At 45.1% G+C, this 20360-nt stretch overlaps 1 protein-coding gene and 1 long non-coding RNA gene across 7 annotated transcripts in view; one reads left to right on the forward strand and one right to left on the reverse strand.

The window, feature by feature from the left end:
- The window catches only part of LOC109865755 (junction plakoglobin-like), a 45346-nt gene that overhangs the window by 13569 nt on the left and 11417 nt on the right, over window positions 1-20360 (forward strand). Inside the window, exon 1 of one of the 6 annotated variants that reach the window (XM_031799801.1) lies at window positions 3860-3877. The exons of 1 other annotated variant lie outside the window; for it this stretch is intronic. The gene's annotated coding sequence lies outside the window, so the exon portion shown is untranslated. Of the gene's footprint in view, window positions 1-3859; window positions 4045-6486; window positions 6505-20360 lie in introns of those variants that run through there. 4 more of the 6 variants (XM_031799797.1, XM_031799798.1, XM_031799802.1 and 1 more) reach the window with 4 other exon arrangements.
- Window positions 721-20119, reverse strand: LOC116355510 (uncharacterized). Its single transcript, XR_004204538.1, has 3 exons — window positions 19978-20119; window positions 19576-19791; window positions 721-1252 (listed from the first exon to the last, which is right to left on the reverse strand). It is a non-coding gene; the product is annotated as an uncharacterized LOC116355510 (long non-coding RNA).

The raw sequence follows: 20360 nt of genomic DNA on the forward strand, positions 1-20360 counted from the left end.
TGGAGAACGTTCTGCTGCCTGCAACATCCTCCAGCATGACCAGTTTGGTGGTGGGTCAGTCATGGTGTGGGGTGGCATTTCTTTGGTGGGGCCGCACAGCCCTCCATGTGCTCGCCAGAGGTAGCCTGACTGCCATTTGGTACCGGTATCCTCAGACCCCTTGTGAGACCATATGCTGGTGCGGTTGGCCCTGGGTTCCTCCTAATGCAAGACAATGCTAGACCTCATGTGGCTGGAGTGTGTCAGAAGTTCCTGCAAGAGGAAGGCATTGATGCTATGGACTGGCCCGCCCGCTCCCCAGACCTGAATCCAATTGAGCACATCTGGGACATCATGTCTCGCTCCATCCACTGTCCAGGAGTTGGCGAATGCTTTAGTCCAGGTCTGGTAGGAGATCCCTCAGGAGACCATCCGCCACCTCATCAGCAGCATGCCCAGGCGTTGTAGGGAGGTCATACAGGCACGTGGAGGCCACACACACTACTGAGTCTCATTTTGACTTGTTTTAAGGACATTACATCAAAGTTGGATCAGCCTGTAGTGTGGTTTTCCACTTTAATTTTGAGTGCGACTCCAAATCCAGACCTCCATGGGTTGATAAATTTGATTTCCATTGATAATTTTTGAGTGATTTTGTTGTAAGCACATTCAACTATGTAAAGAAAAAAGTATTTAATAAAAAGATTTCATTCATTCAGATCTAGGATGAGTTATTTTAGTGTTCCCTTTATTTTTTTGAGCAGTGTATAATATGCCATTTAGCAGATGCTTTTATCCAAAGCAACAGTCATGCATGCATACATTTTACATATTGTTGGCACTGGGATCAAACCCACTGCCCTGGCTTTACAAGCAACATGCTCTACCAACTGAGTTACAAAGGACATTATAGATTTATCACACGTACTCTGTCATAGCTGTTGCATGTTAAACAATCCGATTTATAGACAATATTATTATCCATATTAATCCACCAAAAAAATCATTGGTACTTGAACCTCTTAACACTATAATCACTTGAACATGTTTTAATGTAGCAGAGTAGTCTAATTCTGTCTTGTGGGGTGAGATCCTATATTGCTTCCCACTGTCCATTCTTCCACATTAAACACAAGACTACAGTGTCTCACATAAGGGAAACAGCCATTAATAATTTACAACACTCTCCATCAATCCAGCCAGTGAGCCGATGGGGCTGGTCCGGTCCTGGACTGGCGGCCTCATCCTCTCCCAAGGACAATGGGGCCATTTCCTGTCGGGTGTAAAAGCAGAGACAGTGGAGTATTGTGAGGCAGGACATCATATCAGCCAGCCATGACCTTGGAGTGAAAGACTGACTCAGTCATATACACTGAGATTCATTGGTCCATTTGCTTTGAGGTCAGAGAGGGCTGATTGGTCACTGGCACCCAAATGCAGTCATCAGAATGTTCAGATGACCCCCTGTGTAGAAAGTTCAGAGCAGTTACAAGCCCTACTACAAGCCAATGAATACATCTGTGGTGTGTGTGTGAACGCAAGAGAGAGAGAGAGAGAGAGAGAGAGAGAGAGAAAGGACACAGGAACAGGGTGTGTTATGCTTGCCCATACAAGAAAACCAAATGGATGTTCTGTTTTTGATTCTGGAGAAAATCTTTTGAAACTCTACCTCAATGGTCGCATTTTAACAAAGAGTCAATACCCGTCTTTGAAGGCCCCAAAACAGGTGGCAAGACAGAGTCAGAAACCCACATGAACCCCACACTTTAATTCCTCCTGGCTAATATTCAAGGACAAGGCATGCAGTGTTTAAACAATAGGACCATTCATCTCACTGAAAATCCTACGGCCACTTATCCACAATATCCAGTAATCTGTAAAGAAAGCTTAGCAGAGTTAATGATATAGAACTGATTTGAAACAAATGAATGGCATTTTATTATTGTAATACACAATTGTAATCATGTTACACAGCATCAGAATGAATTTAAAGTGAGTTCTTGTGATATGAACAATCATGTGATCTCTTGAGCCAAAGTCTAAGTTTTGATTCACGAATGGACCGGTCAAACCAGATCTCAACTTTGGGAGAAATTGCAGGTTCCCTGACCAGAAAGTTGTCGATGCATTCTTCCTAATAGGTTTACATGTTAGGTTCTAATAGGATCACTCACAAACGGCAATTTACTAAGAGTAGGCTAGGCAACACAGACACAAAGTAAATAAGCTTGTGAGGAGAAGTGTCAATTAGCCCTAATGCTTTCAGACATTCGTCTGTCAACCACACACATGCTTTTACACCCAGACGCATGGCCTATATAATCAGCAGCACTGACCCAATATGCCGTGCCACCGGCCCTGGCCCCTGTCTCATCCAGGCTAGGGGTATAGAATATGGCTGTGACAATGGACAGCTAGCTGCTAGCCTGACAACAATACACCCCGAGGCAGGACATGGACTGACCTATTTCAGTCTGTCATACAGCATGGGAGAGAGAAACACCTTCCACATGCTCACTTTCTCTCTGTCACTTTCCTCACACAACCGAATACTCCATCCTTTCGAGACTCCTAACACCATGCAGGATGTCACTTTGAATAGTCATCCACAACTTACTAAACTCTCTCCGTGCCCACTGAGGAAGTTTTTTTTCTCTCAAAAAGACAAAAGAGAGCGCGAATGTGAGTTAAAATTATGGATCCAGATTTATCTGGTCTCTTGCACTTTCTCCTTCTCCCTATCTCATGACCTTAGATGGGTGTCTAGCGGCAACAACACCCCATCCTCACTGTCTTGGATGAAGTCTGTGTGATTTTCCTCTGGAAAAAAAGCTGAAAAAGCTGACAATAAAAACAAAGCAAAAGTGCCTGGTTACATTAAATCCATAGTGAATGTCACAGATGTTTGTGGTTTGTATGAGTGTATTTGTGTGGGCTGTCTCCATGGTGAAAGTCACAGACATTTGTGGAGTGTATTTGTGCGCAGTGGTGTAAAGTACTTAAGTAAAATACTTTAAAGTACTGCTTAAGTAGCTTTTTGGGGCATTTGTACTTTACTTCACTATTTATATTTCTGACAACTTTTACTATGACTTCATTACATTCTTAAAGAAAATAATGTACTTTTTACTCCATACATTTTCCCTGACACCCAAAAGTACTAGTTACATTTTTAAATACATAGCAGGACAGGGAAATTGTCAAATTCATGCACTTATCAAGGGAACCTCCCTTGTCATCCCTACTGCCTCTGATCTGACGGACTCACTACACACACATGCTTTGTTTGTAAATGACGTCTGAGTGTTGGAGTGTGCACAGGCTATCCGTGGTGGCGTCTGGTTTGCTTAATATAACACATTTTACATTATTAATAGTAGTATCTATATCTAAAACCAAATACTTTTAGACTTTACTCAAGTAGTGATTTAACTGTATGACTTTCACTTTTACTTGAGTATTTTTCTATTAAGGTGTCTTTACTTTTTCCACCGCTGTGGGCTGTCTTCTCTATAAAAATGTGATACGATTTTATGCCACCACTTCGCGACATAAAAGCTAGTCTACCCATGTGACTCACCTTTCTGTCTAGGCAAGTTTCATGACGTAGTCCAAGGTGTGGCCGTTCTGTAGGCTACTTTCTCACACAGGTAGACTAATGCCCTGTGTGTGAGCAGGCCATGCTAACCACTAACATTTTATCCTTCATTGTAAATTCGAAAACAAAACAACAATGTTTTAGTAATGTAGTTGACCAAAAATACGTTTGGGAAACAACATTAATATTCATATTACTGTATAGACCCAAGTAACGCCACATTTGTTTTGTTCTGGCCAATTGCGTTTACATTCCAAATTGTGGAGAAGTGAAGGGTGGGGTCGGGTCGACGACACTATGGTAAGAGAGGCGGAGTCGCTGGTGTTAGGCTTTTTACTCATTGTTCTGAGTATCATCCTACCGCAGTTGAGGTGAGGCAGAGAGGACAAAGTATATCGTTGGTAAAGTCTGTTTGTGGACCTGCGTAGACTTTGGAATATTCGAAACAATTTATTGTATTTTGACAGGTAAGAAAGATCTGTATTTATTGTCACATTCCCGTGTATTGACAGTCTTCGGAGAGAGAGTAAATTCGTGTCAAGTGAGTCGAGTGAGATAGGATAGTCACAGTTTCTCCATTCCTGTGTTGCGCTTGTCTCTAAACTGGAAACACGATTCTCCAGCGTTCAGTAAATGTTCTTCCCGGTCTGGATACAATGTAGCCTGTCTTTGACATTCTGTCTCCGTTAATTTTTGTATTTGTCTCTGAACTTGATGGCAGAATAGCGTAATGTTCCTTTCCTATTGTCAAGTGTCTAGTCGCCACCCAAACGTCGTTAAAGTCGGACATTTAGTTATCGTGGGTGTATTCATTACGCCGATACCGTTGCAAAACTTTTCCTGTTACAAAACGTTATGCAACAGAAACCGTTTACTCCTTCCTGCCTGTTTAAGAGCAAATGTTTTTAGTTTGCCGCTACAAGGTTTGTCAAACGCTGTTCCTGCCAAATAGATGTGCCCCCCATTTTTTTTTGACAAACTATTATTGATAAACTTAACATCATGCAAATTTCAATAGAATAAAGTTTATTAAAGATCAGTGATACTAACAAGAGCAGTGTGCGGTTTCCTTTGTCCTTCAGTAGAATAGAGCTGAAAGTCATTCGTGGTGTGACAGTACACAGCAGAGAGTGAGAGACGATCGAAGTTTGTCTACCCCTCATCCATTGTCAAATCCACTGCCCCCCTAGTCGGGGCCAAAACTATGTCCTACAGAAGGATATACAACAAATTCTTATTTACAATGACGGCCAAACCCGGACGACGCTGGGCCAATTGTGCGCCGCCCTATTGGACTCCCAATCACGGCCGGGTGTGATACGGCTTGGATTTGAACCAGGGACTGTAGTGGCACCTCTTGCGCCACTCGGGAGCCCCTAGTATGTAATCTCTATTCAAGGGTTCTGCTGGGGGCTTTGACTACCCCAGTGAGTTGGGGGTGGGGCATGACATGATGAGTGCCTGCATGGTTCATACATGCATCATGGGTTAGGATGAATAATACTGATCAACAATGAGGCATTGATACCAAAATGTCCTTACAAGACCTTCACACCTACAATACATTCTCTTTTAGCAAAGTTCAGATCCAGAAGGGAACCAGTGCCAGTAATGTCCAGGTCTTGTCCCAATTGGCACCCTATTCCCTATATAGTGCACTACTACTTTTGATCAAGGCCCATTGGACACAAACCAGGTGTTCAGGCTGACGACATTATCCATACCAGTGAACCTCTGTTGCCGCATACTTCATCCTTGTCCAAAGGGAACCATATGCCATTAGTTACACTAGCTTTACTACCCCACTCTATGCCACTGCGATAACAGAGCACAGATCCTCTCATTTTATTTCACAAGTAAATCCACTTTCAACATGCAACCCGAAATAACATTATCTCGTTCGCTCATCTTACGCGGTTTAGTCTTTTCAAAGACACCCAAGACCAACTTTTAATAATTGTCCAAGTCATATTTGACATGGCACAGCCTGGCATTAGAGCTGGGCAGATGTCTGTCAAAATGGAGAGCTCCCTCCTCTCACACCAGTCATGATCATGCCATTCCAATGACCAGAAACAACCAAGGACAATGGCATCAAAACAATAAATTATTTGGGGCATTCAACAGCGTCCCGAATCTGGTGTGTGTGTGTGTGGTGGGGGGGGGGGGGGGTGTTAGGCTGAGATTTTCAGCTACAGCTGGGGTCATAATGGCGCTAATCCTCCCCCTTACTTAATTCCTTGATATTGTCCAACAATACTGTCCTCGTCTTTCTTTTCCTTATCTTTTTCCCCCCATCATGCTGTCTTGTTCCATGCGTCTCTAACTGGGTTCCACGTTTGACACTTCTCAAATGTGACCCTTTCCTGCCTAATTCTCCTCCCTCTTCTTGACTTCAGTCTCTCTCCTCACCCCATGCCCTCCCTCCCCGGTGGCGCCTGAGCACCACAGACAGCTCTGTTACGCCGCAGAACCTAATCGGACCACGCGTGGGACCAGGCCTCGGTGCCAATGTGTGTATCCAGGTTGAGCGTGTTTGCATGCATGTGTAGGCTACATATGGGGGTGGAAGATTGGGATTATTTTTCTGGTCAGCCATGATATGGACTCGTCTTCTATCTGGGGTTAAAGAGGAGGTGGGGCGATAGCGGCCTAATCTCCGAAGGGTTAAATCAACCGGACAGGGGCTTAAGATATGTTCCCAGACAATGCTGTTATCAACCCAAAGCAGATTTACTCTGACTTCTACCCTCCCCTTTGCCACCAATTTAAAAAAGATTGGCATAGAACAAAGACAAAAATCACTATCTTTTGATATGTTATCCCCAGACTAAGGTGACTTCCGTATTGGACGGCTGTTGCAAATGTCAAGGACATTTACACAAGGGCGGACCAGAAGATATGAAGACCTACCTGAAAAACAGCAGGTAGGTCTGACGCCTGAGCCCTCTAACTTGGAGAATGCTATGATTTAAGCACGCAAGAGAGGCCCAAAGCATCTTGGAACCCAGTCATCAATGGAGTGGCAGAGGTGGCACGATATGAAAGACCCCATCCAAGCTGGCATCGCCAAGGCGACCAACACAGCTGTGCTCCTATTACTATCATGAATATGAGTTATTCACTCAATACATTTTTTTTCCCCGGGGAGGCCTAATAACCATTTCTCCCCATCACTTGGTGCTCTGGAAGTCTGGTACTACTCTGCCAACTGTATTATTTTCAAGTCGGCTCCTATCAGACAGCTCTTCATAAACCACCAGGCCACATCTGCTGACGGCATGCTGGAAATAGCTGCATCCATTACTGTCTGTTTCTTTTATGAATATATTACCTTTTGATCTTTTTTTTCTTTTTTCATTCCTGACACAGTTTCACAAGAAGGGAGGGACTGGAGTGGACTGGATTCCTGAATCCATGGGTGACTTAAACACAGGTTTTACAGTTGGGCTGGTTCGTTTAGCCTACACTCGGCAGTGCTTCTCAGTAAGTCGACTTGGATGATTACTCCTCGTCATTGCCGTGGTGTCCCTCTTCACCCTGCTCTCTCATCTCCCACTTCCTACTCATCCGTTTAATTGCACTCCAATGAGCAGGGAGAGGAGAAGGGAGGAAGTGCGGGTGCGGTGGAAAAGCAACGCTAGCGACGGGGAACGCCGTATCAGAGAAGAGAATCATCAGCCTCTAGAGGAGTGACTATAATTCACACACAGATATGAAGTGTCTGTTTCGATGATTGACGTGTGGCGTGTAGGTGACCTTTATGGAAGCAACGCCTCACAATAACCTCACTACACCAAGGAAAGAAAGAAAAACGTTATTTGTAATTCTTCCCTCCGTGCTTCAGTCCCCTGTCGTCTTTTGTGTTGGTCACGGTTTACACAAATCATTTTTTTTTTTAAAGTGGAAGCCTAAACACTGCAGGTAAATGCAACTACTCCAGCTTCCCCTCCAAAGATGTCTGGTACAGGCTTAGTCAGACTAACTTCTTCTGGGGGGGGGGTATTCTTTAGCGTCCCCTCAAATTGAATCCTCCCCGCTCTCCCTAGCCTCCCCTCGCGCCTCTGATCTTTCTGAAATATTCATCATCTGTCGTATCGCCTCAATGCTCACCAGTACAGCCATGCATATATCCAGTATCCATGCTGCAGCAGGCGAAGCCTCCCCACTAACCCTAAAGGAGGGCTTTAGACCAAGCGAACCTCGCTGTCCAGACCATGACAGACCACATCCACTAGTTGCTCTGTGCAAAACTCTTGTATAGTCCCCTCAAGCACTGACAAACAGTTCACTATAAAAATACTTATTTCCATTCACTCCCATTGACGTCCTCCCATTCACTCCCATTGACGTCCTCCCATTCACTCCCATTGACGTCCTCCCATTCACTCCCATTGACGTCCTCCCATTCACTCCCATTGACGTCCTCCCATTCACTCCCATTGACGTCCTCCCATTCACTCCCATTGACGTCCTCCCATTCACTCCCATTGACGTCCTCCCATTCACTCCCATTGACGTCCTCCCATTCACCCTAGATATTGTGACACAAGCCTCCTTGTCCATTCTTCCTCCATACAGAGTAATTGTGGACAGTAGCCCAGCATGTTACATCAGAGTTCCTGCAGCATCGTCCTTCCTTGCAGTGACAACACAGCCTCCCGTTACTCCCTACAAGAGCCGGAGCCTGCTGGTTCTCCGTTCTACCTGATAATTAATTGCGCACACCTGGTGTCCCAGGTCTAAATCGGTCCTTGGTTAGAGGGGAACAATGGAGGGGGGGGGGGGGGGGGGGGGGGCAGTGGAACTGGCTTCGGGTCCAGAGTTGAGTTTGAGGGCTCTATAACAATGGAGACGGGGGAAACACACTGTCGTTGTTACATCAGAGAAGCCACGCAGACACGGAGGCCTAGTTCTACCGCTACACACTTTCTTCCTTCCCTGCTTCCCTTCTCTGTGTAATCTGATCCAACTCTGCACTTCCACACCTCGGAGACAACACTGACCGCCTATAATTCCTAGTGCGAGGAGCATACAGGGGGTAAACATGAATTACCCAATTAGCTCGTCCCAGTCTGCGACAACTGTATGCCCTCTGGTCTGGTGTGATACACTTTCGACACATCTACTCATCGAAGCCTAATTAGAATGATCATTTAATCAGCTACTGGTTAGACATTATTCTGTTACACGGTCAAATAGAACCTACATTGACTTGTTGAATGACTTGCAAGTCATCGTTTCTTTTTATTTGTCAGTTGACTGCTAGCTGTTTTCCAGGCTATGTCAATTAACACAATAACATTAGCTAAGGCATTGCATTTCTCCCGATGAATCACTGCTAATGACACCATGTAGCTGCTGTAATGTAAAACCATGCTGTTACAGTCTTGGGACTGTCCGCTGTTTTCTAATGCTGTCACTGCATTTAGCTAGGGTGGTAATGAATCATTTCGTCAAGTCCAGTAAGCCAAACTCTAAAACTCAAGACTAGGCCCTAATCCTCAATTTGAAAGTCCGAGAGGCTTCATGCTTTGACTCTTGAAAGCATATTATAAACAGACGTAAAATGTCTTTGACACGCGGGATGTTCATAGAATCCGATATCGTCCCCTCTTTCAAGTTGGAGAATGTGTGCTTGCGCTCTGTTTCACATGCGATCCTGCCAGCAGGGCCCTGCTTTGTGTACTTAAGCCTTTCAATGTGCCTGACTGTAGTGGGGGTTTGGTATGCTAGTGGAGCCGAGAGGGGAGTTCCATCAACTGGCTGTTATCGGTGGACTGATAAATGGACTGTAAGAAGCAGCAGGAACAGCTCGTAGGACAGGAGCCTATGAGTTGATTATCTGGCCAAGATGAAGCAAAGCAGTGCGACAAAAACAACACAGTTACAAACAAACGTACAGTCAATAACACAATAGAAAAATCTATGTACAGTGTGTGTGCAAATGTAGAAGATTAGGGAGGTAAGGCAATAGAGCGCTATTTACAAATTGGCTGTGTACAGTGATCGGTACGCTGCTCTGACAGCTGATGCTTAGAGAGGGAGATTTGTCTCCAGCTTCAGTGCCTTTTTTATTTTATTTATTTTTTAAAGAAATGCAATTCGTTCCAGGCATTGGCAGCAGGGAACTGGAAGGAACGGTGACCAAAGGGGGTGTTGGCTTTGGGGATGACCAGTGAGCTGAGATAAGGCGGTGCTTTACCTAGCAAAGACTTATAGATGACCTGGATCCAGTGGTTTGGCGACGAATATGTAGCGAGGGCCAGCCAACGAGAGCATACAGTTTGCAGTGGTGGGTAGTATATGGGGCTTTGGTGACAGAACAGATGGCACTGTGATAGACTACATCCAGTTTGCTGAGTAGAGTGTTGGAGGATTTTTGGTAAATTACATCGCCAATGTCAAGGATCGGTAGGATAGTCAGTTTTACGAGGGTATGTTTGGCAGGATGAGTGAAGGAGGATTTGTTGTGAAATAGGAAGCCAATTCTATATTTAATTTTGGATTGGAGATGCTTAATGTGAGTCTGGAAGGAGAGTTTACAGTCTAACCAGACATCTAGGTATTTGTAGTTGTCCACATATTCTAAGTCAGAACCATCCAGAGTAGTGATGCTAGTCGGGCGGGAGGGTGCGGGCAGCAATCGGTTGAAGAGCAAGCATTGCAAATCAGACACTCATCAGGTCCCATTTTTGCAGTCTTTGGTAACACTCGGCCGGGGATCGAACTCACAACCTGGACTCTAACCTCGAGTCAAATTTGATTTGTCACATGCTCCGAATACAGCAGATGTTGACCTTACCGTGAAATTCTTCCTTACAAGACCCTTAACTCCATTTTCTTAACTGTGTTGTTGGTTAAGAAAAAAATCTACTAAATAAACTAAAGTAAAAAATAACAATGAGGCTTTGACTTGATAAAATAACTAGGTTAGTCGAGGTAATTTGTACATGTAGGTAGGGGTAAAGTGACTGTGTAGATAATAATCAGCGAGTAGCAGCAGTGTAAAAACAAAAAGGGGGAGGGTGGTGTCAATGCAAATAGTTTGGGTGGCCATTTGATTGTTCTTATCTTGTCTAATGGCTTGGGGGTAGAAGCTGTTAAGGAGCCTTTTGGACCTAGACTTGGTGCTCTGGTACCGCTTGCCGTGCTGTAGCAGAGAGAAGTCTATGACATGGGTGACTGGAGTCTTTGACAATTTTTTGGGCCTTCCTCTGACACTGCCTTGTATATAACTTGGCCCCAGTGATGTACTGGGCCATACGCACTACCCTCTGTAGCACTTTATGGTCGGATGCCAAACAGCTGCTATACCAGGCACTGATGCAACCGGACAGGGTGCTCTCAATGGTGCAGCTGTGTAACGTTTTGAGGATGTGGGGACACCATGCAAAATCTTTTCAGTCTCCTGAGAGGGAAACGGTGTTGTGTCCTCATCACGGCTGTCTTAGTGTGTTTGGACCATGATAGTTTGTTGGTGATGTGGACACGATGGAACTTGATCAATGTGAATGGGGGTGTTTTCGGTCCTCCTTTTCCTGTAATCCATGATCATCTCCTTTGTCTTGCTCAAGTTGAGGGAGAGGTTGTCTTGCTCTAGGTTGAGGGCCACTGAAGTTGGTTTAAATGGAGTGTAGCCTACGCTCAAGTGGGAAGCATTCACCTTCTAAGTGAACATTCACAGATAGTTTCCTGCACCTTCAGGTTTGACTGATAACTGTAACTAGATATTGTCCCAACCTAGTTTTTGATGTGGTTGTATCTACACGGGAACCAATTATCTCTGTGTAGCAAATGTCGTTGAGCCTATCCCTCTGACTGGGGAAACAACCATCCAGACCCCCGGTGCTGCTGAGTCATAGCCTGGTCTGACCGTGGAATAACCACAACTTCCTGTAGCCCACACAGTCGATCGATTAGTATCACGCTCCACACCGCTGCACATCCTCCCGTGTCGGTTTTTATACTCCACAGTTGGCCAATTAACCCCTATTTCTTCCAGTAGTCCCACAGTGGACAAAGTGACGGGTGAGTGGGAGAGTGTGAATAGGAGGGAGAGGTGGTGGTGAGCGGGTCCTGACGGGGTTTAAGCTTTCTCTCAGCAGGCTAGCTGGACCAAAACCACCTACCAGACGCACACATGGGTCACACAGCTGTGTGTGAACTGTGTCTAGGGAGCACTTACTGACCATGGCCTCTTAGCAGCAGGGCTGCAAATCTATTTAGAGAATTGGCAGGGATGTGGAGGTTTTGGGGGGGGGGGGGTCTTTTACAAATGTTCCATCCCGAGAATAAATCACTTTTCTCCTGGGTAACCCGGCATTTCTCAGCAACGCCAAACAGCTATGACTCCGCAGGACCAAGCTCGTCTCTGTCCTGGCACCCCAATGGCAGAACCAGCCACCCCCCTGAAGCTAGGACAGCAGAGTCCCCGTCCATCTTTTCTGAAATCACCTGAAACCCTAACTCATTTAAGAGTATTTTAAATCATCGCCATCCTCACCCCTATGGCCTATCTTACAGCTCATTAGCCTACCTTTCATAATATTTCCCTTAATGTTGTACGACGTGAGTAATGGGTATTACCTCTCGTGGCTTAATTTCTTCCTTGCTCACATCAGTTAAATAAAATGTTTCGTTGGCCTTCATTGTAATGACATACGAGAATAAGATGCAGAGGGATTTCGCTTCTCTTCGCCGAGATTGAATGGCTATGGGTCTGAATAAATAACTGCTGTAGTCTATTGCCATTGCATTTAACATTCAGCAAACAAGAGCACGCTTGCATCCCTCTTCGTCCACAAATATAATATATTCTAGTCTAGCTTTTCCCGGGACTCCACAAGAGTTAAGGGGAGAGGCCAGCGGAGGGCCAGTGAGTATTGCGCAAGAGTGAAGACCTGCATTGTGAATTGCGCTCCATAAAATGCGCCGTCTGTCACCGGCCTGAGTGTTGATTGATCATGCAGAAAAGTCTGTAGAGAAGACCGATTTTAGACATGACACTATAAATGAACAGTTCTGTTTCACATCATGCTGTTCTTAGAAATGATTTACCAGTTTCTCAGTTATTTATCCCGGGAAACAGGAGTAGGTTTGGATGGAAAATATCTTAATCTCGCCAACCCAGTTCCCCCAGCGTGTACGTGTTGATGTGTGTGCATTGGTGGGGGGAGGCAGGTCCGCCTTATACACAGATAGTGAACGCAGCTTTACAGATGTGTGGTTAATGGGACTTAAATCTGCTTGATCTGTACCCCCCCCCCCCCCCCCAACACACACTCCGTCACAGCTGTCTTTTGTCTCTTGATCCCTCTGTCTCTTATGGCTGTCTGTGGAACAAGTCTACCTCTGGTTTAGCAGCACATGTGGCCAGGATCAAGAAAAACAAACCTCTGTCTACGAGACCAGAAATCAATTCTGCACGTTGTATCGCTGCTCTCAGATGTAGATGTATGGCTTTCGAGACCCACAATGGTTTTAGACTGTGAAGGTTCTATGATGCCTCTAGCCACACCTCCACCACTGTTTTGTTTCCCCATCAGGCTTTTGAAACGGATTGAAGCCTCATTTTTTTTATCTCCTTAGATCTGGGGTTCTTCCACTCTATCATTTATCCTCTTCGTTCCTTTTGGGGTGTAGTTTAGGCTAGCCTGGTTTAGTCAACCTTATCTTGGTAAACCAGGTCCGCTGGATCTCTTTTTTAGTGTGTCAAAGCTTAAGCTAATAGCCATTTTTGATTCAAGTCGGTGTATGAATGGATAGGGTTTGATTCAAGTCGGGGTATAAATGGATGGGGCTGTAAAGAGACGTTGCTGTAAATGAGAATGTGTTCTCAGTCAACTTACCTGTTAATGGTAAAATAAATAAAAGCTTCCAATTTAAATGTAGCAATGTTACGGTTTATACTCTCCAGTGCATGGGTGTGTTTTGCCAGATAGGAGCCAAAGACACACACACACACACACTGCACAGTGCCACAACTTGCCAGGGTTATGAGGACACTCCGCAGTCTGACATGCCTGTGAGTGGAGGCTGGAGATGAGCAGTATTCACACCGTCTGTGGAACCTAGTTAAGCATCCACTGACACAAGGTCTGTGTGAGCCCGTTTAGTCAGGAAGGGATGGTTTGGATGTATGACAATAGCTAAGACCTGTTTGTCTGAGAGGAGAGGATGGTGTTTGTTTGCCCGTACAGGATGAGATGGTTAGAGCGAGAGGGTGAAACAGCCGTTTTCAGCTCAGGACTATTTTGGTTGATGTTCGCAGTGGGAAAGTGTGTGTCGAACGAGGCTAAATGTATGGGGCTAGTGTGGAATGTCCCACCAGGATTCGAGCGATTGGCGCCAAACCGCATTCATCTCTCTCTTTTACTCTCGTCTACTGGGGGCTCTCTGACAGTCAGACATTCCTGCCCTCATTGTGTTGTGCTTCCTGGAAGGCCTGACCATCAGTCCAGAATGCTCTAGAGTCAGATTCCCCTCCCCCAATCCTAACCTTAACCATTAGTGGGGGGAATGCAAAACTGACCCAAGATCAGAATCCTCCAAACTATCCCAGTAGCTCAGGAAGAACAATAGTGGGGTTCAAATCAAACGTTTATTTGTCACGTGAGCTGAATACAGCAGGTGTAGACCTTACAGTGAAATGCTTACTTACAGGCTCTAACCAATAGTGCAAAAAAGGTATTCGGTGAATAATAGTTAAGTAAAGAAATAAAAACAACAGTAAAAAGACAGGCTATATACAGTAGCGAGGCTATAAAAGTAGCGAGGCTATAAAAGTAGCGAGGCTACATACAGACACCGGTTAGTCAGGCTGATTGAGGTAGTATGTACATGTAGATATGGTTAAAGTGACTATGCATATATGATGAACAGAGAGTAGATGTAGTGTAAAGAGGGGTTGACGGGTGGCGAGACACAATGCAGATAGCCCGGTTAGCCAATGTGCGGGAGCACTGGTTGGTCGGGCCAATTGAGGTAGTATGTACATGTATACATGAATGTATAGTTATAGTGACTATGCATATATGATAAACAGAGAGTAGCAGCAGCATAAAAGAGGGGTTGGGGGCAGCACACAATGCAAATAGCCCAGGTAGCCATTTGATTACCCGTTCAGGGGTCTTATGGCTTGGGGGTAAAAGCTGTTGAGAAGCCTTTTTGTCCTAGACTACCGCTTGCCATGCGGTAGTAGAGAGAACAGTCTATGGCTGGGGTCTTTGACAATTTTTAGGGCCTTCCTCTGACACCGCCTGGTGTAGAGGTCCTGGATGGCAGGCAGCTTAGCCCCAGTGATGTACTGGGCCGTACACACTACCCTCTGCCGTGCCTTGCTGTCGGAGGCCGAGCAATTGCCGTACAAGGCAGTGATGCAACCAGTCAGGATTAGAGGTCGACCGATTATGATTTTTCAACGTCGATACCAATTATTGGAGGACCATTTAAAAAATATATACAGTCGTGGCCAAAAGTTGAGAATGACACACAGAAATGTTCTGCTGTCTACTGCCTCAGTTTGTATGATGGCAATTTGCATATACTCCAGAATGTTATGAAGAGTGATCAGATGAATTGCAATTAATTGCAAAGTCCCTCTTTGTCATGCAAATTACCTGAATCCCCCAAAAAAACATTTCCACTGCATTTCAGCCATGCCACAAAAGGACCAGCTGACATGTCAGTGATTCTCTCGTTAACACAGGTGTGCGTGTTGACAAGGAGATCACTCCGTCATGCTGATTGAGTTCGAATAACAGGCTGGAAGCATCAAAAGGAGGGTGGTGCTTGGAATCATTGTTCTTCCTCTGTCAAACATGGTTACCTGCAAGGAAATATGTGCCATCATCATTGCTTTGCACAAAAAGGGCTTCACAGGCAAGGATATTGCTGCCAGTAAGATTGCACCTAAATCAACCATTTATCGGATCATCAAGAACTTCAAGGAGAGCGGTTCAATTGTTGTGAAGAAGGCTTTAGGGCGCCCAAGAAAGTCCAGCAAGCGCCAGGACCGTCTCCTAAAGTTGATTCAGCTGCAGGATCGGGGCACCACCAGTACAGAGCTTGCTCAGGAATGGCAGCAGGCAGGTGTGAGTGCATCTGCACGCACAGTGAGGTGAAGACTTTTGGAGGATGGCCTGGTGTCTAGAAGGGCAGCAAAGAAGCCACTTCTCTCCAGGAAAAAACATCAGGAACAGACTGATATTCTGCAAAAGGTACAGGGATTGGACTGCTGAGGACTGGGGTAAAATCATTTTTCTCTGAATCCCCTTTCCGATTGTTTGGGGCATCTAGAAAAGAGCCAAGGGAGTGGGCTCACTCACAATTTTGCCTAAGAACACAGCCATGAATAAAGAATGGTACCAACACATGCTCAGAGAGTAACTTCTCCCAACCATCCAGGAACAGTTTGGTGACGAACAATGCCTTTTCCAGCATGATGGAGCACCTTCCCATAAGGCAAAAGTGATAACTAAGCGGCCCATATTTTGGGTCCATGGCCAGGAAACTCCCCAGACCTTATTCCCATTGAGAACTTGTGGTCAATCCTCAAGAGGCGGGTGAACAAACAAACAACTCACAAATCCTGACAAACTCCAAGCATTGATTATGCAAGAATGGGCTGCCATCAGTCAGGATGTGGCCCAGAAGTTAATTGACAGCATGCCATGACGGATTGCAGAGGTCTTGAAAAAGAAGGGTCAACACTGCAAATATTGAGTCTTTGCATCAACTTCATGTAATCGTCAATAAAAGCCTTTGACACTTATGAAATGCTTGTAATTATACTTCAGTATTCCTTTGTAACATCTGACAAAAATATCTAAAGACACTGAAGCAGCAAACTTAAAAAATGTATATTTGTAATTCTCCAAATTTTAGCCGTGTGTGTGTATATGTATATATAATTTAATGACAATTACAACTACTCAATGAACACTTATTTTAACTTAATATAATACATAAATAAAATCTATTTAGTCTCAAATAAATAATGAAACATGCTCAATTAGGTTTAAATAATGCAAAAACACAGTGTTGGAGAAGAAAGTAAAAGTGCAATATGTGCCATGTAAAAAAGCTAACGTTTAAGTTCCTTGCTCAGAACACGAGAACATATGAAAGCTGGTGGTTCAATATTCCCAGTTAAGAAGTCTTAAATTGTAGTTAATATAGGAATTATGACGCGTCGACTATTACTTTCTACACCATTTGTATTTCATATACCTTTGACTATTGGATGTTCTAATAGGCACTTTAGTATTGCCAGCCTTTTTTGAGGATCTCTGGACCCATGTCAAATCTTATTAGACTGTCATGACTGTCTTGGTGTGTTTGGACCATTCTAGTTTGGTGATGTGGACACCAAGGAACTTGAAGCTCTCATCCTGCTCCACTACAGTGCCGTCGATGAGAATGGGGGGATGCTCGGGCCTCCTTTTCCTGTAGTACACAATCATCTCCTTAGTCTTGGTTACATTGAGGGATAGGTTGTTATTCTGGCACCACCCGGCCAGGTCTCTGACCTCCTCCCTATAGGCTGTCTCGTCCTTGTCGGTGATCAGGCCTACCACTGTTGTGTCGTCTGCAAACATAATGATGGCGTTGGAGTCGTGCCTGGCCATGCAGTCGTAGGTGAACAGGGAGTACAGGTGGGGACTGAGCACGTACCCCTGGGGGACTCCAGTGTTGAGCCAGTGTTGAGGATCAGTGTGGCAGATGTGTTGCTACCTACCCTCACCACCTGGGGGTGGCCCGTTAGGAAGTCCAGGATCAAGTTGAAGAGGGAGTTGTTTAGTCCCAGGATCCTTAGCTTAGTGGTGAGCTTTGAGGGCACTACGGTGTTGAACGCTGAGCTGTAGTCAATGAATAGCATTCTCACATAAGTGTTCCTTTTGTCCAGGTGGAAAAGGGCAGTGTGGAGTGCAATAGAGATTGCATCATCTGTGGATCTGTTTGGGCGGTATGCAAATTGGAGTGAGTCTATGGTTTCTGGGTTAATGGTGTTGATGTGAGCCATTAACAGCCTTTCAAAGCACTTCATGGCTACGGACGTGAGTGCTACGGGTCTGTAGTCATTTAGGCAGGTTACCTTCTTGGGCACAGGGACTATGGTGGTCTGCTTGAAACATGTTGGAATTACAGACTCAATCAGGGACATGTTGAAAATGTCAGTGAAGACACCTGCCAGTTGGTTAGGGGGTGGCCAGAGCAGGGGTTTGGAAAAGGAAAGAATAGCTCCTAGTACAGTGCTGAATAATAATGGATCAAGGTACAGGAGGAAGTGAGGGAGTGAGTCCATCGGTCATTAACCTAACCACACTACTTAGAATGCAGGGCCGAGGAGCAAAGTCCACCCCGATGTACACACCATGCAATCCAACAGCAGTTCCTGGTCACTACCCACGATGCAACAGTGTTCAGGTATATACAGTGTCTTTCTGTCAGCAGACGACATATTGCAATACTACTACCTCTTTTAACTTGTGGTCAACACAGCTCAAGGAATCTGTACTTTTAATTTCCTAATGGGGGGGATTTGGTGAAGGAGCCACAAGTTCTAGGTCTGTTGCTGTTTTACCAGCACCCAGAACACACTCAACATGCCTCCCTCGCTCTCTCTCTTTCTCTCCTATCTGTTCTTCTCTCTCTATCATAACTGTATCACCATAGCCATCTACAGTCTGGTACAGTCAGGGTCAAAACTGCCGAGGCTGTTTGCAGTGTTACAAAAAAAAACGCAAGTGAGAATAAGATTGATTGGACAACCAGGAAGAGTTGATAGACTAGATAGTCAACAGTATAGTGTGTGAGTGACTGAAGTCTTTGTTACTAAGGCGATGTGGGGTGTGTCGCAACAGCGCAACAATTAAATCGGAACTCATTGTCTGAACCCACTGCCTTGCCCAGGAGAACAGACGGCACGAACACTGCCACAGATTCACACACAAAATAATATATATATAAAGCATGTGGTACCAGGATAGACTGCATACCTACTATTTTGACATTATTTTTCAATGTCATCTAATGGTAATTGGTACAGTTGAAAAGACAAGACACTCCCAAGCTTGGGAAAAGGAGAAATGCGTGCCACACCTCTATTTTAACACATTGCGAGAGAGAAATGGGGAGTAGGAGAGGTGGGAGACATGTTCTGTGTCCATGATGAGTAAGCTTGTAGCTGTAACGTGTAGCTGCAAGCTCAGGCAGAAATGCCTCTTGGCCAACGCCCCGTTCACTGTGAACCCCCATAGGTCAGGTAGCTTGCTGACTGGGCTGTGACTTGACTGTTCTCAATGGAGCTCAGATGGGCACACGTACCTCCTTAAGGGCCTAGAGTGAGACACACACTGACACTCCCATGGCAACATGGTGACTTACCTGTGACTCACCAGTCTGTTGTTCCAAATGCTAGTGAGATAAGTATGCATGAGGGCTCTCTGGGTGGACGGTCTAGAATAACAGACACACACACCAATCTAATTTCTCTCTGAACCCTGGGGGGAAAACGCAGGAAGGTCATTAGTGAGAAATACACAATTATACGGGCATCTCCACTACACTCCTGGTCTCTGTGGGAAACACATGACAACTCTCCAGTTCTAGAGATTGAAACAGTAAACACACACACACACATCCCCCATTCTGAGCCCCGGGGCTAACACAGGAGGGTGTGCTACGATCACTCACATCAGTAACAGGCTCACGGCTTGACAGACCCACAGAGCAGCTCCAGACTAATTTCAGACCAGGATTGTTATGCACGCTGGTACAGTAGTGCTACTCTCTCGCACGTACAAAAAAAAATACTTTGGCGCGGCATTAAATTACAATGAGTTAAATGTGATTTCCAGAGGGATGACAATTTAGATGTCTAAAACAAAGTCCTATATGAGATTAAATGAATATGCTTTTGCATAGTAACGCTCATAGATACATGTTGATGTTTACTGTATTAGGTCATAATCACATGTATGCAAATGCAGTACCTGGAGATGCCTGGGTTGCATACGAGGACAGGCAGCGGTAGCCAGGAATGTTAGTGCATCGCCCATCATGTGCAAACACGCCCGGGGGACAACATGCTGTCACGGCTCGCCACATTCTCTCCTAGCTACTACAAGGTGGGAAGTAGATCCGCTTTCCTTCATTCCTGTCATCCTGCCGTACGGTAGTCAGTCCAACCCTCCACCTCATTTCCATAGCTGCATATATTTGGAAACAAACACATTTTGTCAGGCTTTTCCGGTGACGGCAATATCAAGTGAATCTGTAGGCGACTCTCTGTCATGCCTCCCATAGGAAGTATTTCATATTGTATGTATTTTCGGCCTGAGTCTAGAAATAGGCAGGTAAATCTAACGGTTTAAAAGCGTCAAATGAATACCCACTCTCGTATGAGTAAGGAATAGCAGTGCAACATCGACTTAAAAAGATTTCTGCATCGTTCATCTTAGCTGATCTTGGACGAATGGGCATTCGTGTGGAATTGTGTGACGTCTCAAGCTGCTACATTCATGCATATGAAAAATGAGATGCGGGTAAACAGAAACGTGTGAACACGTTGACACACTCTCACACACTTGGCTTTTGCTCTTTGGGAGAATGGCTCTAAACAGCCTGACTCTTGTGTCATGCATGCCTCCCATGGACTCTCCCACAATCCTATCCAGTTTACACACACACACACAGCATGTCAGTAATGTCTGTGCCCAGCAAAGAATCCCATCCCTTCAGTCACAGTAACTCCCATCACCGCAAACATCTGAACCAC

The sequence above is a fragment of the Oncorhynchus kisutch genome, linkage group LG20 (assembly GCF_002021735.2).
Source record: "Oncorhynchus kisutch isolate 150728-3 linkage group LG20, Okis_V2, whole genome shotgun sequence".
NCBI lineage: Eukaryota > Metazoa > Chordata > Actinopteri > Salmoniformes > Salmonidae > Oncorhynchus > Oncorhynchus kisutch.